The 27,211-nt window shown below is 52.9% G+C and overlaps 1 protein-coding gene across 3 annotated transcripts in view; it reads left to right on the plus strand.

Annotated features, from left to right (window-relative positions):
- Positions 1 to 27,211, plus strand: part of AGAP3 (ArfGAP with GTPase domain, ankyrin repeat and PH domain 3) — a 237,126-nt gene that overhangs the window by 167,566 nt on the left and 42,349 nt on the right. The gene's annotated exons all lie outside the window — the stretch shown is intronic.

Raw genomic sequence — 27,211 nt, forward strand, 5'->3', positions numbered from 1 at the left:
AGCTGTATTTGGACGGGCGACTGCAGCAGTGGGGTGTGCAGTGGAAGTCCTGGGTCTGAGATCGTATTTCAGATTTCACTGGCTGCAGGAGGAGCTGCTGCTGCCATGTGGCTTTGAACTGCCTGAGAGCATGTTGCTGCGAACTGATGGAGGAAGCTTGTTTCCAGCTCCTCTCCAGCTCTCTCTCGGTTTTGTTCAATATCTTCATAAATGATCTGGAGGATGGTGTGGATTGCACTCTCAGCAAATTTGCGGATGATACTAAACTGGGAGGAGTGGTAGATACGCTGGAGGGGAGGGATAGGATACAGAGGGACCTAGACAAATTGGAGGATTGGGCCAAAAGAAATCTGATGAGGTTCAACAAGGACAAGTGCAGAGTCCTGCACTTAGGACGGAAGAACCCAATGCACAGCTACAGACTAGGGACCGAATGGCTGGCAGCAGTTCTGCGGAAAAGGACCTAGGGGTGACAGTGGACGAGAAGCTGGATATGAGTCAGCAGTGTGCCCTTGTTGCCAAGAAGGCCAATGGCATTTTGGGATGTATAAGTAGGGGCATAGCGAGCAGATCGAGGGACGTGATCGTTCCCCTCTATTCGACATTGGTGAGGCCTCATCTGGAGTACTGTGTCCAGTTTTGGGCCCCACACTTCAAGAAGGATGTGGATAAATTGGAGAGAGTCCAGCGAAGGGCAACAAAAATGATTAGGGGACTGGAACACATGAGTTATGAGGAGAGGCTGAGGGAGCTGGGATTGTTTAGCCTGCAGAAGAGAAGAATGAGGGGGGATTTGATAGCTGCTTTCAACTACCTGAAAGGGGGTTCCAAAGAGGATGGCTCTAGACTGTTCTCAATGGTAGCAGATGACAGAACGAGGAGTAATGGTCTCAAGTTGCAGTGGGGGAGGTTTAGATTGGATATTAGGAAAAACTTTTTCACTAAGAGGGTGGTGAAACACTGGAATGCGTTACCTAGGGAAGTGGTTGAATCTCCTTCCTTAGAGGTTTTTAAGGTCAGGCTTGACAAAGCTCTGGCTGGGATGATTTAACTGGGAATTGGTCCTGCTTCGAGCAGGGGGTTGGACTAGATGACCTTCTGGGGTCCCTTCCAACCCTGATATTCTGTGATTCTATGATTCTATGATTCCTCAGCCTGAGCCTGTTTCTCTCCACACGTGGGAGCCAATTGTGAGAGCACAGCTCCACCCCCAACCAGCAGGCCAACACCTTTCTCGTCCTGCCCCTCCACTTCTCAGGGCCTGGTTCGCCTCTCATCCCCCAGCCTGCCACTTCTGCTTGCTCCTGGCATGAGGGGCAGAGGTAGGTGCCAGGCTCCTGGGAGAGGCAGCTTCTACTGGACGTGCAGACTGGACAAAAAGGGAATTTTACCTGGGTAGAGCAGGACATGCCCCGCCCTAGAATCCCAGTCCTGCCTCCCAGTCACCGAGACCCTGCCCGCCCTACCCCAGCACAGAACCCCATTTCCTCACTGGTCACAGAATCCAGCAAATCCCAGCAAGATACCGAACAACTGTAAGGAGTTTAGAGCAGAAGGTCATAGGTCTTGAGAGCCAAGAATGCAGGTCACACTTAGAGGATGGGAGACTACTTTGGAGACAAGCGACTCTGAAAAGGGCTTCAGACTCATGTGGAAAGCAGCTGAAGATGAGCCCCCAGTGCGATGCTGTAGCTAAGGGCTACTTGAGTCCATGGATATAAACGGAGAACCGTAAATAGGAGCAGGGAGGTGATAGTACTTTTAATTATTATGCATTTCTTTGTATTGTGGCCGCACCTTGTAGCTCCAGTGGTGGGCCAGGCCCCCATTATGTGAGGCTCTATACAAGCACAGAACAAAGCCAGTCCTTGCCCAAAGGGATTCCAATCCAAGCATACGACAAGAGACAATAGCTGGCTACAGAGAGACAGATGGGGACCACAAGGGAGCAGTGAGACCTACAGTAGAACCTCAGAGTTACAAACACCAGGGATACAAATTGACCAGTCAACCACACACCTCATTTGGAACCAGAAGTACGCAATCAGGCAGCAGCAGAGAGACACACACGAAAGCAAATACAGTACCGCACTGCATGAAACATAAACTACTAAAAAAATAAAGGGAAAGTTTAAAAAAAATTGACAAGGTAAGGAAACTGTTTCTGTGCTTGTTTCATTGGCATTAAAATGGTTAAAAGCAGCATTTGTCTTCTACATAGTAAAGTTTCAAAGCTCTATTAAGCCAACGTTCAGTTGTAAACTTTTGAAAGAACCATAACGTTTTGTTCAGAGTTACAAATGTTTCAGAGTTACAAACAACCTCCATTCCCAAGGAGTTTGTAACTCTGAGGTTCTACTGTATATTGGGCGGAATGAATGGAATGGTCTCAGCACACCAGCAGCCCAGCTGTTGTCAAATTTTTTGTAGACATAAAGGAAAAGGAAATTTGTAAGAAGGGATTTGCATGAGGTGACTTCATGGCTGTTTACGGGAGCTCCTCCCAAGCATGAGTGGCAGCATGAGAGAAAACAGAAAGGGGCTTGTTTGAAAGTTGAACACGTGAATGATGAGCTATGTAATATACCTCCGTATACGGCATTAATGGGATCATTACTGGATATTCTGTCCATCCTTTAATAGGATGATGAGGAATTGGAAAGACTTCTGCAAAAAGAAAACACCACAAGAATGACCTGATGTCTGGAAAACCTACCTGACAGTGAGAGACTAAAGAACATAAGAACAGCCATACTGGGTCAGACCAAAGGTCCATCTAGCCCAGTATCCAATGCCAGGTGCCCCAGAGGGAATGAACAGAACAGGTCATCATCAAGTGATCCATTCTCTGTCACCCATTCCCAGCTTCTGGCAAACAGAGGTTAGGGGCACCATCCCTGCCAATCCTGGCTAATAGCTGTTGATGGACCTATCCTCCATGAACTTATCTGGTTCTTTTTTGAACCATACTGTAGTCTTGGCCTTCACAACATCCCCTGGCAAGGAGTTCCACAGGCTGACTGTGCATTGTGTAAAGAAATACTTCCTTTTGTTTGTTTTAAACCTGCTGCCTATTAATTTCATTGGGTGACCCCTAAAAGAAGCCCAGTTTAGTTTATTGAGAACATACGTACATAAGAACAGCCATACTGGTTCAGACCTATGGGCCATCTAGTCCAGTATCCTGTCTCAAACAGTGGTCAAGTGCCAGATGCTTCAGAGAGTATGAACAGAACAGAGCAACTTACTGAGTGATCTGTCCCTGTCATCCAATCCCAGCTTCTGGCAGTCAGAGTTTCAACACAACCAGAGCATGGGGCTGCAGCCCTGACCATCTTGGTTAATAGCTACTGAAGGACCTATTCTCCAGGAACTGCTCTAGTTCTTTTTTGGAACTCAGTTATAACTTTCCCTTCATAACATCTCCTGGCAGCAAGTTCCACAGGTTGATGGCGTTGTGTGAAGAAGAACTTCTTTATGTTTGTTTTAAACTGGCTGCCTATTAATTTAATTGGGTGACCCCTGGTTCTTGTGTTATGTGTAGGGGTAAATAACACTTTCTCCACACTTTTCATGATTTTACAGACTTCTGTCAATCTCCCCTTAGTCGTCCCTTTTCCAAGCTGAACAGTCCCAGTCTTATTAATCTCTCCTCACACGGAAACCGTTCCATTCCCCTCATCATTTTCATTGCCCTTCTCCATACTTTTTCAATCCAATATATCTTTTCTGAGATGGGGTGACCAGATCTGCACACAGTACTCAAGGTGTAGGTGTACCATGGATTTATACAGCGGTAATACGATATTTTCTGTCTGATTATCTCTCCCTTTCTTAATGATTCCCAACATTCTGTTCGCTTTTTTGACTCCCACTGCACTTGAGTGGATGTTTTCAGAGAACTATCCATAGTGACTCCAAGATCTCTTTCTTCAGTAGTAACAGCTAATTTAGACCCCATCATTTTGTATGGATAGTTGGGATTATGTTTTCCAATGTGCGTTATTTGGCATTTATCATCATTGAATTTTGTCTGCCATTTTGTTGCCCAGTCACCCAGTTTTGTGAGATCCCTTTGTAATTCTTCACAGTCTGCCTGGGACTTAACTATCTTGAATAATTTTGGATCATCTGCAAACTTTGCTACCTCACTGTTTACCCCATTTTCCAGATCATTTATGAATATGTTGAATGCCCAGTACAGACCCCTGGGGACACCACTATTTACCTCTCTCAATTCTGAAAACTGACCATTTATTATTACCCTTTGTTTCCTATCTTTTAACCAGTTACCGATCCATGAGAGGACCTTCCCTCTTATCCCATGACTGCTTACTTTGCTTAAGAGCCTTTGGTGAGGGACCTTGTCAAAGGCTTTCTGAAAACCTAAGTACACTATATCCACTGCATCCCCCTTGTTGACCCCATCAAAGAATTCTAGTAGATTGGCGAAGCAAGATTTCCCTTTACGAAAGCCGTGTTGACTCTGCCCCAACATATTGTGTTCATCTATGGGTGTTTCTACACATAAGCAACTACAGCAACGAAGCTGCACCACTGTAATGCTTCACTACCTATGCCCGTGGGAGGGGTTCTCCTCGCAGCGTAGCTAGTCCACCTCCCCAAGAGGCGGAAGCTGGCTCAATGGGAGAATTCTCCTGTCAACCTCACACTAAACCAGGGATTAGGTCCTGCATCACTCTAGATGTGATTAGCTGCATCACTCAGGGGTGTGGATTTTTGACACCCCTGAGCAACATGGTTATACTGACCTTGTAATGATGCTGCCTTTGGTGGGACACTTCTGAGAGTACCAATTCAGGACAAATTGCTTAGAGCAGGGCAGTTACAGTGCAAGGCTGGGTTCCTTTGCAAACCAAGGCAAACCAAACCAGCCAAACAGAGATGACTTCAGTTTTACCCCACTGGATAACCAGAAGTCATACAAGCAATTCCCTTAGACACTCCAGTTTCCCAGTATCCCCACCAGGGCCACTCGTTATGAGGACAAATGGTTATGAAAACCAACACCCCAGTAAAAGAAAAAGGGTTCTCTCGATCCCAAAGGACCAAGCCCCAGACCCAGGTCAATATACATAAGAACGGCCATATTGGGTCAGACCAAAGGTCCATCAAGCCCAGTATTCTGCCCTCTGACAGTGGCCAATGACAGGTGCCCCAAAGGGAATGAACAGCCCGGTTATCATCAAGTGATCCATGCCCTGTCACCCAATCCCAGCTTCTGGCAAACAGAGGCTAGGGACACCATTCCTGCCCATCCTGGCTAATAGCCATTGATGGAATTATCTTCCATGAATCTGTCTAGCTCCCTTTTGAACCCCATTATAGTATTGGCCTTCACAACACCCTCTGGCAAGGAGTTCCAGAGATTGACAGTGCGTTGCATGAAAAAATACTTTCTTGTGTTTGTTTTAAACTTGCTACCTATTAATTTCATTTGGTGGCCCCTTGTTCTTGTGTTATGAGAAGGAGTAAATAACACTTCCTTATTTACTTTCTCCACCAAGTCATGATTTTATAGACCTCTATCATATCCCCCCTTAGTCGCCTCTTTTCCAAGTGAAAAGTCCCAGTCTTATTAATCTCTCTTCATACAGTCTTATTAATCTCTCTTCATGCACCGCTACAGTCTAGGGACCGAATGGCTAGGCAGCAGTTCTGCGGAAAAGGACCTAGAGGTGACAGTGGACGAGAAGCTGGATATGAGTCAGCAGTGTGCCCTTGTTGCCAAGAAGGCCAATGGCATTTTGGGATGTATAAGTAGGGGCATAGCGAGCAGATCGAGGGACGTGATCGTTCCCCTCTATTCGACATTGGTGAGGCCTCATCTGGAGTACTGTGTCCAGTTTTGGGCCCCACACTACAAGAAGGATGTGGATAAATTGGAGAGAGTCCAGCGAAGGGCAACAAAAATGATTAGGGGTCTAGAACACATGAGTTATGAGGAGAGGCTGAGGGAGCTGGGATTGTTTAGCCTGCAGAAGAGAAGAATGAGGGGGGATTTGATAGCTGCTTTCAACTACCTGAAAGGGGGTTCCAAAGAGGATGGCTCTAGACTGTTCTCAATGGTAGCAGATGACAGAACGAGGAGTAATGGTCTCAAGTTGCAGTGGGGGAGGTTTAGATTGGATATTAGGAAAAACTTTTTCACTAAGAGGGTGGTGAAACACTGGAATGCGTTACCTAGGGAGGTGGTAGAATCTCCTTCCTTAGAGGTTTTTAAGGTCAGGCTTGACAAAGCCCTGGCTGGGATGATTTAACTGGGAATTGGTCCTGCTTCGAGCAGGGGGTTGGACTAGATGACCTTCTGGGGTCCCTTCCAACCCTGATATTCTATGATTCTATGAGAAGTCATACAAGTCAGATCTTACTCACAAATCCCGCTGTTGGCAATCTTTTAGAATCTAAAATCTAAAGGTTTATCAATTACATACAGTAATGGCAAAGTTCGTGGTTCAGGCGTGTAGCAGTGATGGAATAAACTGCAGGTTCAAATCAAGTCTCAGGAGTTCATCCACAACTGGGATGGGTCATTCAGTCCTTGGTTCAGAGCTTCAGTTTGTAGCAAGGTTCCTCCAGACGTAAGAAGCAGGATTGAAGACAAGATGGGGGGGGTTTCCAGGGCCTTTTATATCCTCTCCATGCAGAAGGACACCCCTCCGTTCTTACTGTGGAAGATCACAGCAGCAAGATGGAGCCTGGAGTCACGTGGGCAAGTCACATGTTCATGCATGACTCGGTTTGCAGGCGGACGCCATTGTTTACATGTTAGTTTGAAGGTTCCCAGGAAAGCTCAGATGTGGATTGGCGTCTCCCAAAGTCCATTGTGCATTAAGTGTTTCTTGATTGGGCCCTTACTGAGAATAGTCCCTTCTCAAGAAGCTGACCAGATGCTTCTCTGAGGCTACAGTGGGGGATATAGACGCCGACTCCGTGGGTGCTTCGGGGCTGGAGCACCCACCGGCGGCTCCCTGGCCCAGCTCCCCTCCCCCGAGCACACCGCATCCCCGCTTCTCCCCCTAGCTCCCAGCACTTGCAGCCGCGAAACAGCTGTTTCGCAGCAGCAACCTCTAGGAGGGAGGGGGAAGGAGGGGGAACGCGGCGCACTCCAGGAAGAGGTGGGGCCGGGGCAGGGATTTGGGGAAGGAATCCAATAGGGGCAGGGAGGGGGCGGAGTTGGGTCGGGGACTTTGGGGAAGGGGTTGGAGTGGGGCGAAACAGGGGTGGAGTCAGGGTGGGGCCGAGGGCGAGCACTCACCGGCTCTGGGAAAAGTTGGTGTCTATCGTGGGGGAGGTTCAGGTTGGATGTGAGGGAAACACTAGTTCACTAGGAGGGTGGTGAAGCACTGGAATGGGTTACCTAGGCAGGGGGGAGGGATAGCTCAGTGGTTTGAGCATTGGCCTGCTAAACCCAAGGTTGTGAGTTCAATCCTTGAGGGGGCCATTTAGGGGGTTCTGAGGCAAAATTGGGGATTGGTCCTGCTTTGAGCAGGGGGTTGGACTAGATGACTTCCTGAGGTCCCTTCCAACTCTGATATTCTATGAATTCTATGGTGGAATCTCCTTCCTTAGAGGTTTTTAAGGTCAGGCTTGACAAAGCCCTGGCTGGGATGATTAGTTGGGGATTGGTCCTGCTTTGAGCAGGGGGTTGGACTAGATGACCTCCTGAGGTCCCTTCCAACCCTGATATTCTATGATCTGGTACAGGAGCTGATTTAAATGATAGGTTACATACCACAGTTAGTATTTCTGCAATTCCATGTTTGAGCTCCTTGAGAACTCCCAGGTGATACCATCTGGTCCTGGTGACTTATTGCTGTTTAATTTATCCAAAACCTCCTCTAATAAGAACATAAGAACGGCCAGACTGGGTCAGATGAAAGGTCCATCGAGCCCAGTATCTTGTCTGCCGTCAGTGGCCAATACCAGATGTCCTAGAGGAAGTGAACCTAACAGGTAATGATCTAGTGATCTCTCTTCTGCCATCCATCTCCAACCATTCACAAACAGAGGCTAGGGACACCATTCCTTACCTATCCTGGCAAATAGCCATTAATGGACTTAACCTCCATGAATTTATCTAGTTCTCTTTTAAACCCTGTTATAGTCCTAGCCTTCGCAACCTCCTCAGGCAAGGAGTTCCACAAGTTGACTGTGCTCTGAGTGAAGAAGAACTTCCTTTTATTTGTTTTAATTTGTTTTTTTTTGGACAGTTCCTCAGATTTGTCACCTAAAAAGAATGGCTCAGGTTTGGGAATCTCCCTCACATCCTCAGCCGTGAAGGCCATTGCGAAGCTCATCCAGAAGTTATCATGGGGTGATAGTCTCTGTCCTTTGTCATGCAGGATGGTCAGAAAGGTCCCTTCTGGCTTTAAAATTTACAAATCTATAACCAGAATAATGCAAATGCCCAGGGAGCCAGAGGGGTTGAGGTCAGGAAGAGTCAGAGGGTGAGATTTCTCTGGCTTAGCTCAGCAATGACTAAGCCGCAGGATCTGCAAACTCCTGGGGGCTGTAAGTCCCTAATGGGGATTGTTAATGGTGGGACGATAGGCGCCAACTTTTCCCAGCGCTGGTGGGTGCTCGACCCAGCCCCACCCCGCCCCCACCGCTGTCCTGCCCCCAAAGTCCCCCCCAACTCCGCCCCCTCCCTGCCCCTATTGGACTCCTTCCCCAAATCCCTGCCCCGGCCCCGCCTCTTCCCAGAGTGCGCTGTGTTCCCCCTCCTCCCCTCTCCCTCCCAGCGCTTGCCGCCATGAAACAGTGGGAAGCACTGGGAGCTAGGGGGAGAAGCGGGGACGTGGCGTGCTCGGGGGAGGAGGTGGAGGCCGCGGTGAGCTGGGATGGGGGGGCAGGGCAGGACCACCAATTTTTCCCCATGGGTGCTCCAGGGCTTCACGGAGTAGGTGCCTATGGATGGGATGCTAGGAGGAGGGGGTTTATCAGCAGAGAGGAGACTGAGGCTGAATCTCAGGGCAGGTGCCTGGCCAGGAGATGGCTCCTGCTGGGGAATCCTCTCCCAGGGCAGCGTAGGCTCTGCGCTCCCATAAACTGGAGAACAGACTCTAGGCTTGACGAGCCCAGCCCCCAGGGGAGGAACTGGATGGTCTCCTGTAGTCTGAGCTCTTCTTGCCTGCCCTCTGCAGTATTTCTTCTGGGGGGGGGGGGGGCGTTGGGGAGCCCACTCACCTGTGTGCCTGCCTCCAGAAGCAGGGTTAGGCTGTGAGCTGGGGCCCTGTGTGCATAGCCCACTGGACGGAGGAGGGCCCGTAGCTTGCTTTGCAGAGACAGGGAGCCGCTCCCACCTGCACAGGGGCTGCTCCCAGCCACACGAGGCTTGTGGCAGGTGACTAGCAGCTGGTCTTTGGCCGGGGGTGCTGGGCCGGCCTTGCCTCTCCTCTGGGCCCTGGCAGTTGAATCTGGAGTTGGAGGGTTGTGGTGAGGGTATGTTTTCAGCAGGGCCTGGGGAATGTCAGGGCTGGGCGTCTCAGTCAAGCAGGTGGGAGCAGTGCGGCGGGGGGCAGCCCTGGCAGCCCGAGCAGGCTGGAGCAGTGCTGGGGGGGCGGGGAGGGGTGGCCCTGGGAGCAGTGGCAGGAGGGGGGGTGGCCCTGGCAGCCCGAGCAGGCAGAAGCAGCACTGGGGGGTGGCCCTGGCAGGCAGGAGCAGTGCTGGGGGTTGAGGGGTGGCCCTGGGAGTCTGAGCAGGCAGGAGCAGCGCTGGGGGGCGGCCCTGGGAGCAGTGCGGGGAGGCAGCCCTGGCAGGCAGGAGCAGTGCTGGGGGGTGGCCCTGGGAGCAGTGTGGGGAGGCAGCCCGAGCAGGCAGGAGCAGCGCTGGGGGGCGGCCCTGGGAGTCTGAGCGGGCAGAAGCAGCGCTGGGGGGCGGCCCTGGGAGCAGTGTGGGGAGGCAGCCCGAGCAGGCAGAAGCAGCGCTGGGGGGCTGCCTGGGAGCAGTGCGGGGAGGCAGCCCTGGCAGCCCGAGCAGACAGAAGCAGCGCTGGGGGGCTGCTTGGGAGCAGTGTGGGGAGGCAGCCCTGGCAGGCAGGAGCAGTGCTGGGGGTTGAGGGGTGGCCCTGGGAGTCTGAGCGGGCAGAAGCAGCGCTGGGGGGCGGCCCTGGGAGTCTGAGTGGGCAGAAGCAGCGCTGGGGGGCTGCCCTGGGAGCAGTGCGGGGAGGCAGCCCTGGCAGCCCGAGCAGGCAGAAGCAGCACTGGGGGGCTGCCTGGGAGCAGTGTGGGGAGGCAGCCCTGGCAGGCAGGAGCAGTGCTGGGGGTTGAGGGGTGGCCCTGGGAGTCTGAACGGGCAGAAGCAGCGCTGGGGGGCGGCCCTGGGAGTCTGAGTGGGCAGAAGCAGCGCTGGGGGGCTGCCCTGGGAGCAGTGCGGGGAGGCAGCCCTGGCAGCCCGAGCAGGCAGAAGCAGCGCTGGGGGGCTGCCTGGGAGCAGTGCGGGGAGGCAGCCCTGGCAGGCAGGAGCAGTGCTGGGGGGGTGGCCCTGGGAGTCTGAGCGGGCAGGAGCAGCGCTGGGGGGCTGCCTGGGAGCAGTGCGGGGAGGCAGCCCTGGCAGGCAGGAGCAGTGCTGGGGGGTGGCCCTGGGAGCAGTGTGGGGAGGCAGCCCGAGCAGGCAGGAGCAGTGCTGGGGGGTGGCCCTGGGAGTCTGAGCGGGCAGGAGCAGCGCTGGGGGTTGAGGGGTGGCCCTGGGAGTCTGAGCGGGCAGAAGCAGCGCTGGGGGGCTGCCTGGGAGCAGTGCGGGGAGGCAGCCCTGGCAGCCCGAGCAGGCAGGAGCAGTGCTTGGGAGCAGCCCTATCGGCACGTTTCATTGTCACCTCTGGAATGCACTGTCTGGGGCATGTGTGTACCAGTGCAAGTGGGGGGTAGCCAGCCTGCCTGTTCCACTGCCTGGCCTCTGGTCCCTGAAGAGACCACCTGGCCCTTCCCCTTGTGGGCAGGGCGATGGGGTGTGTGAGCTGCCCCTGCGGCTCCGTCTCTGCCAAGTGAGGGATTGGCTCCCCCAGGCCGGGGTTGCTGAGCCTGCTGTGATCATGTCACGTCGGGCTCCCTCGATGTTAACATCTCATTATCTTTGTTACTGTAATTACATTATCCGCTGCTTTATGCAGAATTATTCTCCGAGGACTAATTGATGGATCCATGTTTAATTCATTAATCATTAGCATCAAATTCGACAATTACAGTGCACACTGATTGTGGAATTTCAAATGTAATGAGGGGAGAATTAACAAAGAAAAGGGAAAACCTGTTTCCCCGGCACGCTGCTGCTCACTGTGGGGGACAAGGACATTGAGGGAAGAAGAGGTGGCAGAAAGTGCGCCATGAGGCCGGGTGGCACAGGACATTGCTGAGAAAAGACCCATTAGCTCTTGCCACATGCCTCCACTGATCCCAGCCAGTGCAGCCGGTTCTCCAGGCCCAGAGTGGGTCCATGTTAGCCCCTGCGAACAGAACCACATTTGAGCCCCACGCAAGGGCAACTCAGCTTTCAGCAAGAGAACCAGTCTGACTAGCCTGTTCCCTTGGGAGCAGCTCTGAAGAGTGTAGCAGTCTGGCAGGGCTCGGAGGAGCAAGGAGTGTGGCTTCCCTTCTGCACCAGAAAGGTCAGGGGAACCTAAAGAGATTTCCCCCTTTCCCTCTCCCCCACTTTGAACTGGTAAAGCTAGTCAGTGGCATCTGGGGTGTACCAAAAAGTGCTCTTGCTGATTTCCCCACAGGCCTTGGGCAGCCTGTCCATGCAGAGTGGGGTGGGCATGCTGCACAGGAATCAATTTCCTGGGGCCTGCAAAACATAATTTCACAGGCCTGCCCTCACATGCTACGGCGGCTCTGCTCCTTCGAACGCTGGCCCTCTCCGAAGCTGGAAGGGACCGACGGCTGCTCGCAGGGGCAGTGCTGCTGGCCCCCAGCCAGCCCCCGGAAAGACAGCACCACCGCCGGCAGCTCCAGCCGCCCATGGGGAGGCAGAACGATGCTGCAGCTGCTGCACGGCGTGGGAGTCCTGCGGCCCATCTCTCTCCCTGCTGGAGCCTGCCTGCTTGTTCGCAGCCAGAATCCCAGAGCCATGCTCCCCTCCTGTCCTGCTGCACCAGCTGGGGGAGATCTGCCTCCTCTCTTGCCTATCCCCAGCCTCACATGCGAAATGGGGGAGCCTGCTTTAAGAACCAGGGTTGACCCATTCCCCCCCACCCAGCTGACTGTCAAAGGGGGACCCCCTCCTCCCCGGCTGGCCCAACACCATAGGGGACCCTGTTCTGCTCCAGCCCTTTGCCAGCAGGGACACGTATTGGTGACTGGCTGGACAGGTTTTGTGGAAGCCCCTGGTTGCTATGGGTGGCATGTGATGCGTTGCCTAGGGGGGCTCCAGCACTGCACGGGTGCCGCTCCCCATCAGGAGGTACGTCCTGAGAGCCCACTGGCAGTTTCCTTTCTGCATTCCTGCGTGGTTCTGCCCTCCTGGCTGCCAGCCCCTTCCTCCCCCCACCTCCGGTGTCACTGAGCTGAGGCAGACGGGTCTTGCTCTTCCACTCTGTCCCCTGAATTGACCCCGGCTGGCTCTGGTGATAGCTCTTCTTGCAACTCCTTCCTGTTCTTCAGCATCTCCCTGATAACAAGGTGCTCAGAGCTGAGCATGTCATCTTCCCGGAGCCCGGAGACAGGGACTCTCCCGTCTCAGTTCCAGAGTGGGAGGCTGCTCCTGCCTCCCAGAGATTTATAGGGGCTGATTGGGTTGTGGGATCATGGCTGCAGCTTGTGTTTAACTAGCGGTCAGTGGAGAGTGCGTGTGCAGTCAGGGAGGAGCAGGAACTATTATCCACAATTCAGTGTAAAGGCTTTCACTTGTTTGCTGGGCAAAGAGAGTTGGTTTCAGCCCTAGTTCAGTTGATTAGGACTTAGGTGAGTGGCACAGCCCAGTGGGTTCTGTCTCTGTAACAGGGTCTAGATGGACTGAGTGTTAGGAGCTGCTGCATTTGCAATAGTAACGACAGAGCATTTCCTACACATAGCTTCCAAGGTTGCAAAGTCAAGCACGGAAAAATCAGGAAATGTGAGAATTGAAGCTGACCTTGCAACCTTAATTCAGCTCCTTGGACATCTGCGTATGAGGCAGTCTTTAAGGCCGTGATCATACTCTGTTTTTCCCACAGGCCCCGGCCTCCCTCAGGGCACTGGGTGGCCAATGTTCACGGAATGGATAGCTATTCAATATTTACTTTTATCCTCCGCATACATTATTTCCTACACACCATCCCAACCCTGCACTGAATGCAAAATTAGTGACATCCTTATGCAATTTTCTGTAGTACTCACAGCCACAGTATCTGGTGCTTCACTAACGTTAACGAGTTTATTTTCACAACCTCACTGGGAGGGAGGGAGCTGCTGTTAGCCAAGTTCTAGAGATTCAGAATGAGGCCAAGAGATCAGATCTACAGAGGGACTTAGGTGTTGCAACACTCAACATGGCAGCCTAGGAAATCCTAGGAATTGCACCGGGATCCATGAAGCCTGAGTTCGGTGCCAAGGCTCCCTGTACAGTGAATGGGGAGAAATGGGTGTCTATGAATGTGAGCCAGCACGTGGGGGGGGGTGTCCGAAGCTAACCGAGGGGAGATGCCGACCAAGTGGGGCACTAATCCCTGCCTTTCTCCCAGGGACAGGCGCCTCTCCACAATGCAGAGCCCTCCTGTGGGCGGGACATGTCTACACACAAACGGGGAGGAGAGGAGGAGTCCTCTGTATGCCTTCTAGCCCAGTGGTGAGAGTACTCGCCTTGGGTGTGGGGGACCCAGACTCACTCCCCCTCTGCCTGACGGGGATAGAGGGTTTGAACATGAGAGCGCGTTGACGGCAGAGCGAGGGGCTAGGCTGGGGTAGGGCTTCCTCCAGCTCTCTCCTGTCTGCTCCGCGGGGGATAAATAGAGGAGTGGCTGGGCTGGCACATAAGCGAGAGAGGACGGTAGCCCCGTGCTCTGGGCAGAGCCAGGCTCCAGTCCCCCTGCACCAGGGACAATTGGGACGGGTCTTGGTGCTTTCCTGGTAAGCTCCCATCTCTGCAGAAGGATGGTCTAATAGTTAGAGCAGGGACCTTGGTTCTGTGTCCAGCCGTGCCACTGACACCCTGTGTGACTTGAAGGAAATCCCTTCTCCTTTGAGTCAAGTAACCATCCCCATGGCTACTCCATGCCTGGCTGTCTGTGCCATGCACTCTCTTCCTCCGGTCGAGTTACCATCCCCGTGGGTGCTGCGTGCCCGGCTGTGTGTGCCCGGGGGCTCTCTCCCTCCGGTCGAGTTCCCATCCCCATGGGTGCTGCGTGCCAGGCTGTGTGTGCCCGGGGGCTCTCTCCCTCCGGTCGAGTTCCCATCCCCATGGGTGCTGCGTGCCAGGCTGCGTGTGCCCGGGTGCTCTCTCCCTCCGGTCGAGTTACCGCCCCATGGGTGCTGCGTGCCCGGCTGTGTGTGCCCGGGGGCTCTCTCCCTCCGGTCGAGTTCCCATCCCCATGGGTGCTGCGTGCCAGGCTGTGTGTGCCCGGGGGCTCTCTCCCTCCGGTCGAGTTCCCGTCCCCATGGGTGCTGCGTGCCAGGCTGTGTTTGCCCGGGCGCTCTCTCCCTCCGGTCAAGTTACCATCCCCGTGGGTGCTGCGTGCCAGGCTGCGTGTGCCCGGGTGCTCTCTCCCTCCGGTCGAGTTACCGTCCCCATGGGTGCTGCGTGCCCGGCTGTGTGTGCCCGGGGGCTCTCTCCCTCCGGTCGAGTTACCGTCCCCGTGGGTGCTGCGTGCCAGGCTGTGTGTGCCCGGGGGCTCTCTCCCTCCGGTCGAGTTCCCATCCCCATGGGTGCTGCGTGCCAGGCTGTGTGTGCCTTGGGGCTCTCTCCCTCCGGTCGAGTTACCGTCCCCGTGGGTGCTGCGTGCCAGGCTGTGTTTGCCCGGGCGCTCTCTCCCTCCGGTCGAGTTACCATCCCCATGGGTGCTGCGTGCCAGGCTGCGTGTGCCCGGGTGCTCTCTCCCTCCGGTCGAGTTACCGTCCCCGTGGGTGCTGCGTGCCAGGCTGTGTGTGCCCGGGGGCTCTCTCCCTCCGGTCGAGTTACCACCCCATGGGTGCTGCGTGCCAGGCTGTGTGTGCCCGGGGGCTCTCTCCCTCCGGTCGAGTTCCCATCCCCATGGGTGCTGCGTGCCAGGCTGTGTGTGCCCGGGGGCTCTCTCCCTCCGGTTGAGTTCCCATCCCCATGGGTGCTGCGTGCCAGGCTGTGTGTGCCCGGGGGCTCTCTCCCTCCGGTCGAGTTACCGCCCCATGGGTGCTGCGTGCCCGGCTGTGTGTGCCCGGGCGCTCTCTCCCTCCGGTCGAGTTACCGTCCCCGTGGGTGCTGCGTGCCAGGCTGTGTGTGCCCGGGGGCTCTCTCCCTCCGGTTGAGTTCCCATCCCCGTGGGTGCTGCGTGCCAGGCTGTGTGTGCCCGGGGGCTCTCTTCCTCCGGTCGAGTTACCGCCCCATGGGTGCTGCGTGCCAGGCTGTGTGTGCCCGGGGGCTCTCTCCCTCCGGTCGAGTTCCCATCCCCATGGGTGCTGCATGCCAGGCTGTGTTTGCCCGGGCGCTCTCTCCCTCCGGTCGAGTTACCGCCCCATGGGTGCTGCGTGCCAGGCTGTGTGTGCCCAGGCGCTCTTGATCCAAGATTTTGTCAGCCGTGTCCTCAGATCCGCACCTGCGCTGAGCATATTCTTGTGCTCTCCACTGCCCCAAGGGTCTTTACCAAAGTCCTCATGGCCGTCAGCCAATCTCCATCAGATGGGAATAATCGTCTTTCCCTAGATGAATGATTGATTCCTGAAGGGTTGTTCATTTCTTGAGGTGCAATCATCAACCATCAAAGCCCTATCTGTATCCCTATTCCATTCCTTGGGCCACCTCCTTGACACAGAAAAGGCTGCACTATGCTAATGATAGACTTAATTGGGGCCATTCTGCACTCGATCACCGCCAGAGCATACTTGCCCGTGGGTAGGTTCGCTGCAGTATCCAATCTCATTCCCACAAAACAATAGACCCCACAAACCGCAGCGAGGGCTTGCCTTCAGCTCCAGAACCACATGGCAGCTTGTGTGCTCGTAACCCCTTTGACAAGACTACACCCCCCACAATGTCTTTAGGCCTGGCTGACAACCGTCTACACCCTCAGCGAACACAGTCTGTCCAAGCCGGAGGCCATACCTCAGAGGGTCCTTGGCTCTCTCAATTGGTGGAAGGATTCCCAAGAGCTCTGTGTGGGAGTTCTGTTCTCGCATCCTCCCCCATACAAAGATCTCCAAAGACCCCTCTCTGACAGCTGGGGCCCACACTTCCAGGACTTCACAGCTTAGGGCAAATAGGCCCCCAGGAAGCAACTCTCCATGTCAACATACTGGAAGCCATTACACCTGCCATCGCTTCCTACCCCATATTAAGGGCCACTCAGTAAGAATAATGCTGGACAACAGAGTAGCAGTGTATTATATAAATGGGCAAGGAGGAACAGATCCCAGTCCTTGTGTGCAGAATCCATGAAGCCGTGGCACAGGTGCCTAGCGATCTCAATGGTTTACCTACCCGGACTGCAGGACACAGTAGCAGACTCCTGGAGCAGGCATTTTTCTCTTGACCCTGAGTGGGAGCCGAATGATGCAGAGCTCTGATGGATATGGCTTGCCTGGGGTCATCCACAGAGAGATCATAGAATCATAGAATATCAGGGTTGGAAGGGACCCCAGAGGGTCATCTAGCCCAACCCCCTGCTCGAAGCAGGACCAATTCCCAGTTAAATCATCCCAGCCAGGGCTTTGTCAAGCCTGACCTTAAAAACCTCTAAGGAAGGAGATTCTACCACCTCCCTAGGTAACGCATTCCAGTGTTTCACCACCCTCCTAGTGAAAAAGTTTTTCCTAATATCCAATCTAAACCTCCCCCACTGCAACTTGAGACCATTACTCCTCGTTCTGTCATCTGCTACCATTGAGAACAGTCTAGAGCCATCCTCTTTGGAACCCCCTTTCAGGTAGTTGAAAGCAGCTATCAAATCCCCCCTCATTCTTCTCTTCCGCAGACTAAACAATCCCAGTTCCCTCAGCCTCTCCTCATAAGTCATGTGCTCCACCCCCCTAATCATTTTTGTTGCCCTTCGCTGGACTCTCTCCAATTTATCCACATCCTTCTTGTAGTGTGGGGCCCAAAACTGGACACAGTACTCCAGATGAGGACTCACCAATGTCGAATAGAGGGGAACGATCACGTCCCTCGATCTGCTCGCTATGCCCCTACTTATACATCCCAAAATGCCATTGGCCTTCTTGGCAACAAGGGCACACTGCTGACTCATATCCAGCTTCTCGTCCACTGTCACCCCTAGGTCCTTTTCCGCAGAACTGCTGCCTAGCCATTCGGTCCCTAGTCTGTAGCGGTGCATTGGGTTCTTCCGTCCTAAGTGCAGGACCCTGCACTTATCCTTATTGAACCTCATCAGATTTCTTTTGGCCCAATCCTCCAATTTGTCTAGGTCCTTCTGTATCCTATCCCTCCCCTCCAGCATATCTACCACTCCTCCCAGTTTAGTATCATCCGCAAATTTGCTGAGAGTGCAATCCACACCATCCTCCAGATCATTTATGAAGATATTGAACAAAACCGGCCCCAGGACCGACCCTTGGGGCACTCCACTTGATACCGGGATCTCTTGCTTACCGGGAATGAGATCTCTTCATTCAGCACGAAGTGCAGCCGATTCAGTTTGCTGGGAGGTGCCCTCGTTATCCTTTGGCCTCACGCATTGCTATACTCTTATCCCCCAACACTGGACTCCTCAAGGCAGGTATGGTTCCCATGTTCCTGCAGCTGCTTCTCTGCCTTCCTCTGAAAGTGGATCTCCTCACCCAGGAGTCAGGCTCCATGGCCCACCCCAAGTTCTCGTCACGTCACCTCAGGGCCTGGCTACTAGCTGGCTCTCAGAGTCCCAGAGTACTGCTCTAGAGTAGAAAACCGACTACAAGGACACTTGCCTACAGAAGTGGAAACGTTTTCAGGTTTGGTGCAGCCACCAATCTGTGACTCCTCTAGAGGCACGCCGTATGGACAGTCTCAATTTCCTGCTACACCGAAGAATCATGGCATTATTGCCGAACTCAGATAAAGTCTGCCTGGCTGCCGTTACAGCTTTTCACACACCCCCACTGCGGAGTTGTCAGTCTTTGGTCACCCAGCCACTGCAAGGTTCATTAAGGGCCTCTTCAACCTTTTTTCTCCTTTCAGAGAGCTTACTTCACCATGGAGCTTCAACTTAGTCCTCAGTGAGCTGGGAAACTCCTCTTTGAACCTCTGGAGAATTGTTCCCTTCTCCATTTTTCCCTCAAGACCTCATTCCTCATAGCCATCACCACGACCCAGAGGGGAGGGGAGCTGGGAGCCTTTATGGTTGACCCACTGTACAAGGCAGATTGTCCCTAGGCCTGCCATTTCAGAAAGGGATGGAAGAGTTGGGGACACAGCTCAGATCCTTCAGCTGGATCCAGAAGTTCCTTCACTGGGAGGTTTGGCACTTAGACCACGTCTACACTACAGGCACTACAGAGACAAAGCTATTCCAATATAGCTATGCCACTGAAACCCCATAGTGTACACACAGCGTACCATAATGGAAGGGTTTTTTCTGCCACTGTAGGAACTCCGCCTCCCTGAGCAATGGTGGCTAGGTCAAGGGAAGCATGCATCTACACCGGGAGGTAGGTCAGCATATCTCTGGCACTCAGGGGTTTGGATTGTCACCCCCTCCTCCCCCCTGAGAAACGTGGTTGGATCGACCTGAGTTTAAGTCTAGGCCAGCCCACAGTGAGCAAAGACTTAGGCTGAAGTCCTCCCATAAGCTTTCTGTGCAGAAAACTTGCACTCTAAAGTGGCAATAGTTTGGTTTGGCCTCGGAAATGGAGAGCCACATCTTGTTGGTTTTCTTCTCCATCACTGGCAATTTTAAAATCAAGATTGTATGTTTTCCTGAATGATTTGCTCTAGTGCAAATGAGAATTAATTCAGGGACGTCCTAAGGCCTACATTACACAGGAGGTCAGACTAGATGACCATAGTGGCCCCTTCTGGTCTTAGAATTTATGAATCGCTCTTAAGTATCTCCCTGGATGTGTATATTTGTGGCTTGCTACCCCCACATGGACAGTGCTTGCCCTGTCTTTTTGTCCAGCTACCTTTTAAAAGATCCCTAAAGGGTCTCTGTATAGCCTTGAGCAGAGACCTGTTAGATCATGAGATTTTAACATGATGCTCACTAGATTCATGGATTCATCACCCCTCATTGTCCTTTTTATCACTCATCTTTAAAGGCTGGTCTTTCAGCTTATGCTTATTCCAAAACCTCCTTTTTTGCTGGGCATGGCGAATGTAAAAAGGGCTGGACAGTTACTGTAACATTCAAGGACAAATCCAAGCAAGGCACCTCAGCCAAGAGACACCTTTTGGATGAGGCTTTGAACCCAAGCCATTTATGCCAGATGGACCCAAAGTCTCACTCTGCTGGGGCTGGAGCAGCACTGAGAGTTTCACCTAAGCACTGCTTTGGTACTGGAAAGCCCCAGAGACCTGGCCTATGTTAAGAACATAAGACCGTAAGAACGGCCAGACTGGGTCAGACCAAAGGTCCATCCAGCCCAGTATCCTGTCTACCGTCAGTGGCCAATGCCAGGTGCCCCAGGGGGAGCGAACCTAACAGGTAACAGTCAAGTGATCTCTCTCCTGCCATCCATCTCCACCCTCTGACAAACAGAGGCTAGGGACACCATTCCTTACCCATCCTGGCTAGTAGCCATTAATGGACTTAACCTCCATGAATTTATCCAGTTCTCTTTTAAACTCTGTTCTAGTCCTAGCCTTCGCAACCTCCTCAGGCAAGGAGTTCCACAGGTTGACTGTGTGCTGAGTGAAGAAGAACTTCCTTTTATTTGTTTTAAACCTGCCGCCCATTAATATTCGTTTGGTGGCCCCAAGTTCTTATATTATGGGAACAAGTAAATAACTTTTCCTTATTCACTTTCTCCATACCACTCATGATTTTATAGACCTCTATCATATCCCCCCTTAGTCTCCTCTTTTCCAAGCTGAAAAGTCCTAGCCTCTTTAATCTCTCCTCATATGGGACCCGTTCCAATACCCCTAATCATTTTAGTTGCCCTTTTCTGAACCTTTTCTAATGCCAATATATCTTTTTTGAGATGAGGGGACCACATCTGTATGCAGTATTCAAGATGTGGGCATACCATGGATTTATATAAGGGCAATAAGATATTCTCCGTCTTATTCTCTATCGCTTTTTTAATGATTCCTAACATCCCGTTTGTTTTTTTGACTGCTGCTGCACACTGCATGGAGATCTTCAGAGAACTACCCATGATGACTCCAAGATCTTTCTCCTGATCAGTTGTAGCTAAATTAGCCCCCATCATATTGTATGTATAGTTGGGGTTATTTTTTCCAATGTGCATTACTTTACATTTATCCACGTTAGGAAATGTTCTGCCTAAACAGGCTTTTTGTCAATGGAATTACTGGCACAGCGTGGACCTCATCTTGTCCTTGTTTACACCATAAGAACGGCCATAATGAGTCAGACCAGTGCCCCATCTAAGCCCAGTATCCTGTCTTCCGGCCATGGCCAATGCCAGGTGCTTCAGAGGGAATGAACAGAAGAGGGCAATTATCAAGTGATCGATCCCGTCATCCAGTCTGGCAGTGAGAGGTTTAGGGACACCCGGAGCATGGGGTTGCATCCTTGCTCATATTGGCTAATAGCCATTAATGGACCGATCCTCCAGGAACCGATCTAGGGTGAATGCCTGCTGGTCCTGGTGTCTTATTACTGTTTAGTTTATCAGTTTGTTCCAAATCCTCCTCTAATGACACCTCAATGTGGAACATTTCCTCAGATTTGTCATGTAAAAAGAAATGGCTCAGGTGTGGGAATCTCCCTCACATCCTCTGCCTTGAAGACCGATACAGGAAATTCATTTTGCTTCTCCACAATGGCCTTGTCTTGCTTGAGTGCTCCTTGAACACCTGGAGAGTTTCATCATGTCAGATCAGGCCAGTGTTTAAAATCCTATTTAGACACAATGACATCTCCAATGTAGGCACAGCCAGAGAGGTTACTTGGAGCTCGGTTCACATGATGCTGGTGTAATACACCCACTGGTAGGGGATTGCATGCAAGCCCGCTCCCTCCCCAGAGCAGAGTGCATGGGACACAATAACTCTAGTCTGCAGCCAGGTGGGGCCTCGTCTTCCCCTGTCTGTGATGCCTCAGGTGTGATCTCCAGACAGAGAGGTGGGGATCCTGACAGCCCCGGCTGCTCAGATGTTCTGGGCCAGTGGGCATTGCCCTGGGGAGGCAGAGAGAACCCTGACTTACTGTGGTGAGAGTCTCATTCCGTATTTTGCACTGGACATGTCGGGCTGGAGATTCCAGGGACACGTGACCGTTGGCCGGGGTGGCAGAGCTGGAGTCTGGATTTCCTGGAGGTTCAGCCCTGCCTCTCCAGCTGCTGCTTGGGCCCCGCAGCCCGTGTGCTGTGCCCCTCCTCTCAGGTCTGATTGCCCAGTGGTTCCCCACCTCCATCACAGAGCGCTCCCTCAGCTGCACAGTGCTGTGAAATAGCTCCCAAGAGATCGCTCTGCTCAGGTACAACCCCCCACTACTGCTTTATCATTTATTTTCCAATTTTTCTGAGGACCCATTGGTAGCCTGCTCTCACATAGGCTGTACACCCTCCCCATGCTGGGCGATGCTGGGTACCCAGGGGCCATGTTCTTGCCCTGTCTGTGTCACACCCTCGCTCTGTGGCACAGGAGAGTCCCCACACTGAGCCCCTGCCCTGCACCTGCTGGCAAAGCCAGTCACAATCTGCACAGGGGCGTGCTGACTGGGAGGAACCCAAGTGCTGGCATCTGCTCCCCTCCTCTCTCGCCTCCCTCCCTGACGGAAACCCAGAGGCTGGTTTTCTCTGACCCAGCAGTGTAATCACTAACCCTAGTTAGAGATAATTACTGGGACTTGGTTCGCCTGCTACTTGTCAGAACAGTACAGTAGCTGTGCACTGCAGGGCTAATCAGGGAGCCAGGCAGTCGGGCGGGAAGGAGGCAGGGAGGAAAGGAGGGATTGCGGGGTGAGAGGGAGCCCAGCAATGCGGGGTGCAAGTCGGGAGAGAGGAGCGTGGTTCATTGGGGCCCAGCGGCAGTGGGCCATACCCACTGACTGTGGTTGCAGTTGTGAGCAATAAGCTGTTCTGCAAACGTGGCCTCCGGTGTCGCATGTTGGGCACCCAGAAAACGTGAAACACACCGTGAGTGGTGCCTGGGCAAAGTTTGGTGTAGGTGACTTGCCAGCATTACAAAGGAAGATTGTGCAGAGCCAGAGAGAATCTAATTATTCCCTGGAGCCCCAGTCCAGTATCTCTCCCCCACAGCCTCTGTCCTGGTCAGACTTGGGCCCACCCCACCCAGGAGCCTGGCTCTGACAGCGGCTAGTGCCAGCAGCCTCAGAGGGACCTGCAAGAGCCCTACCATAGCAGAGGCAGCGTAATGTGACCCCCCCACACCCCAAAGGTCTCCTCCCAATCTCTGAGTCAGAGACAGTCGTAAGCCCCGAAGCAGGGAGTTCAGTCTCCCGTTGGAAATTCGTTTTGTTAGCATTGGCTGTTATAACTGGGTGCTCTCGTTAGCTGTGTGGCCTGGGCGGCTCTTGCCTGAGACTGAAACCCACCGGCAGAGGTGAAGCCTGGTTCAGCTGGCCCAGATTGCTCTCTGCTGGGGTATTTGATGGAGCCAGCGAGAATCTGGTGCTGCTGAGGGGTCCCACATGGTTTGAGCGTGCCTTCCTGGTGTGGGTCCTGCGCGTTCCCGTGGTACGTGGGGTCTGAGAGCAGGCTGCACAAGCTCCTGCTGGCTCTGGGTTAGCGTCTGCAGGGATGGCTCGTGCATGTCAATTTATGATCTCCTGGCCCCCACAGCCATGGGAATATCCCAGTTAGAGGAGGAGATGCCTAGGGTCTGATTTGTGGGACTGGAGATGGGGCTGTGACATGACGTCTTGTCATGGTCAGGTCTTCCCCTCCCGTGGGAGGGAGTCAGGGTCTTCCCATCCTCCCCACGGTGGTGGCCCCTGACAGAGACTGAAGGTCTGTGAAGGGTCCCAGCTTTGTCCCAGGTGCTGCCTGGCAATGGCTGATGTTATAGAAATAACAGTCGATCCAGCAGCTTTTCTGTCTGACACGGGGAGAAGCAGGGAGCCACCTCCTGTGCTTAGCACCTGTGTAGCCCAGGGCAGGGGGACAGGCTGGTACATCCTGATGGCTTCATGCAGTAACAGAGCCAAGGATTCTCCAGTCTATTCCACTGGGTCCGCACCAGCAGGAGCGCCTGGCAGCAGAACCGAGCAGGACACCCCAGGCACGCTGTCACCTCCGGGCGCCTCTGACCCAGCTCTGCTCACTTACAGAGGTCCTGGAGGTGCTGGAAGTCAGCAGTGGGGCTACTCCAGCTGCATCTGCTTTCAGATACCCAGGGTATTGATCCCCTACGGGCCGCAAGTGGTGGGATGTCCGCAAAACATCAGCCTCTGGCCCCTTGCCCAGCAGAGATAATGAGTCACCTTGTTGTGGACCTAGGAGGCTTGGAACTGAACCAGCACTCTGTCCTCATCCCCCATGACTTGCCAGCCGTCAGCCGCCTGCCCTTGGACTGTCCAGCATTCCCATATCTGTGTTAGGACATTTTCCTTTTCCTGGGCGTACTGTGTGGCCCTGCAGTTGTCAGGGCTGAGCACAGATCCCCAGGATGTAAGAACCGTCTGTCTTGTGAGGCAGGGATGCCGTTAAATGCAGGCTGCACAAAGTGCCCCATTTCCCAGGGCAAGAGGCACATTGCTGACAGATGTCCCCTTTGTAAATCATGTTCAAAGAGGGCCTAGCAAGTGACAGAATCTTGCCTTAAAACACTGCTTCTAGAAAGGTCCATGCACCCAGCCTCTGACGCTGATTTGCCCAGAAACATCAGATGCCATCTGAGGGAAAGTGCACCTGCTGCACCAGACTGCTGTGGCCATCAGGATACCGTCTGAGCCACAGAAACGTCCTTGCAACAGAAGAAGGAAGGAGCGTAAGGTACTCAGGGCAGAGAGGGAGCTCCTTCTCCAGGCCCATCTGCTAGAGCCCGTGAGTGCTCAAGGCTGAGAGAAAGAGTTCCATGAAGGCATATGCTGAGACCAGACTGACTGACCCAGGTCACCCGGTGCCGATGACCTTGGGACAGACCATTCCTGTACTGATACGAGCGGTTCCGATTTCAGCAGTGTCAAAGGCTCCAGTGAGAGCCATCATGCAGTACTGCCCTTGGTTACCATCAGCCTCAGTACCAGCGCTGAGTTCCTTATTTGCCCAGTAGCAGAGTCTCCTTCACTGGCCTCCCCAAAAGAGTTTTCTCCAGTACTGACCCTGGTACCTTTGTCACTGCCAGTACCATGAGGAGCTTGCTCTGCAGGTTCCAAGCTGTTCAGTGGGAACAGGTTGGGGGACTCTATCCTCTATCCAGCAGTGACTCTGGAAAAGAATTGGGGGTCATGGTGAACAGTTAGATGAACATGAGCTCCCAGTGCGACGCTGTGGCTGGGATACATAAACGGGAAACTCTTGAGTAGGGATAAAAGGTTGTTTTACCTCTGTATTTGGCACTTGTGGCACCGTTCTTGGAATGCTGGGTCTAGTTCTGGTGTCCACAATTTAACGAAGTTGATAAATTGCAGATGGTTCAGAGAAGAGCCACAAGAATGAGTAAAGTATTGGAAAACCTGCCTTATGGTGACAGACTCACAGAGCTCAATCTATTTAACTTAAAGAGAAAGCTAAGGGGTTACTTGATCATAGTCTATCAGGGTTGGAAGGGACCTCTGGAGGTCATCTAGTCCAACCCAGGACCAATCCCCAATTTTTGCCCCAGATCCCTAAATGGTCCCCTCAAGGATTGAACTCACAACCCTGGGTTTAGCAGGCCAATGCTCAAACCACTGTGCTATCCCTGGGGAGCACATATTTGCTAACAGGTTCTTCAGTCCAGCAGAGAAATTTATAACATGATCCAATGGCTGGAAGTTGAAGCTAAACAAAATCAGACTGGATATAAGGCATCCATTTTTGCCAGTCAGGGTAATTAACCATGGAACAATCTACCAAGGTTTGAGGTTGATTCTCCATCACTGACAATTTTTAAATCAGGACTGAATGTTTTTATAAAAGATTTGCTCTAGGAATTATTCTGGGGCAGGTTTGTGGCCTGTGTTATACAGGAGGTCAAGCTACATGATCACAATGGCCCCTTCTGGCCTTGGGAGCTAGGAATGAAAAGCAGCTCCACCTCTTCATGAGGAAAACTCCTTTTTCTCTTCAGGATTAAAAGAGAATACAGAGAGTTCATTTGCCGTTGTTCTGGCCCTCTTACCCAGATCCCAAAGTCCAGGACTGGCTCTAATTACCACCAGAGATATAAGGGCTCTTATGGAAACTGAGAACCATGGTTGCTTCCTCCTTGGTCACTGGACCCATTTACACACTAATAGCCCTGGAGCTACTAGGGCCTTTGGGGCAGTCCCATTGGTATCAACGACCTAATCTAGGCCAAGATCTTACTCTCCTGAACCAGTACGGAAGGGTATTCCTCGTTCACAGTAGGTGGAACCTCTTATTAATGTCTCACCATCTGATGAGGAACACCCTATTCCTGTGCGGGTTTCTTCCTCTTCCTCCAGCAAGACGGTGATCCATGAGTTGTTGGCACCTGATCCTGATGACTACAAGGCCTTCCAAGACCTATTGAGGAGAGTGGCCTTGACTCTAGAAATAGTGGTGAAGATGGTCCAGGAGAGCCACGTGTCTAGCACAAACCCTTAGACATTTCACACATCTCTGTGCCAGGTGGTTTGGCCTTCCTCTGAGGGAGGGCAGGGGATTTACAGTAGAAAACACATGGCGAGCTTCATGGTCCGTAGAGAAAATGGCAAATAATTACCTTGTCTCTGACCCCAGTCAACGTCTGAGTTGCTGTAGTAGCATCTTACTGCAGAAAGATGGGAATCCGGGTGTTCCCTTATCTGGACAACTAGCTGGTTTGCAGAAGCTTGTGGCAACAGGCACAATAAACAGCATTTATCAAATTCTTCTTCTCTTCTAACATTTGGGACTGTTAATAAACAAAGAAAAACCAGTACTGACCCCAGCCCGGACGAGAGTCTATTGGGACCATGCTAGACTCCACCACAGAAAGATTTCAAACGCTCTTCAGTCTCTGTGCTCACTCATGTGCCAAGGCCAGGACGTTGCTAAGGTCATGCCTTGGCCTTCTGGAACTTTGTGCATCAGCCTACCAGCCCTCACCTGCGCTGCTCACAGAGTGCACTAACCTGTCACACATCACCTGCACGTGCAGGTGCATGTTCAACCAAAGGTCCTACAGTCGTTGAAGTGGACCCAGCGAAAGTTTGCAAAGGGGTTTCCTGCTCTCCTCCCCCTCTGTCGGGGACCAATGACAGACACATACCTTCCTTGGGGTGGGGACCACCTCGAGACAACCTGCAGACTCAGGCTGTGTGGTCCCCTCAAGAAATGTCTCTCTCCATAAACCTACTTGAGTTGGGAGCGTTCCACCAAGCTTGCAAAGTCTTTCAGCCAGAGCTCAGAGGCCTCTCTGTTCAGGTGATGACAGACTGCATGGCAGCCATGTTTTACCTAAACCCGCAAGATAAAACAGGGCCTTGCTCCCACTGTGGAATGTTGCGTACTTCACGACAGCTCCCTTACACCTGTTCACCTTGCAGGGACTGCAGTTCCCTGGCAGGCAACCTCAGCAATCACAAGTGGTCAGGAAGGGAAGAAGGGGTTCAGTCCATCTTCTTAAAGTGGCGTTTCCCCCTGTACCAGCAGGAGGAACAGGAAATGTCATCAGTTCTGCCCGAGAAGGTGACAGAGCCCAGGATCCACCTCCGACCTATTTCTAATCTCATGGTCCTCGGGGCTACTTAGTGTGCCTGTCTCCCAACTCCACTCACAGTGCGAACACTCAGGAAGCTCAAGCAGGAAGCAGCCGAATTAATTATGATAACCCCGGCCTGGCCCAGGAAATTTTG

Source organism: Lepidochelys olivacea (genome assembly GCF_965140295.1).
Source record: "Lepidochelys olivacea isolate rLepOli2 genome assembly, chromosome: 2".
NCBI classification, from domain to species: Eukaryota; Metazoa; Chordata; order Testudines; family Cheloniidae; genus Lepidochelys; species Lepidochelys olivacea.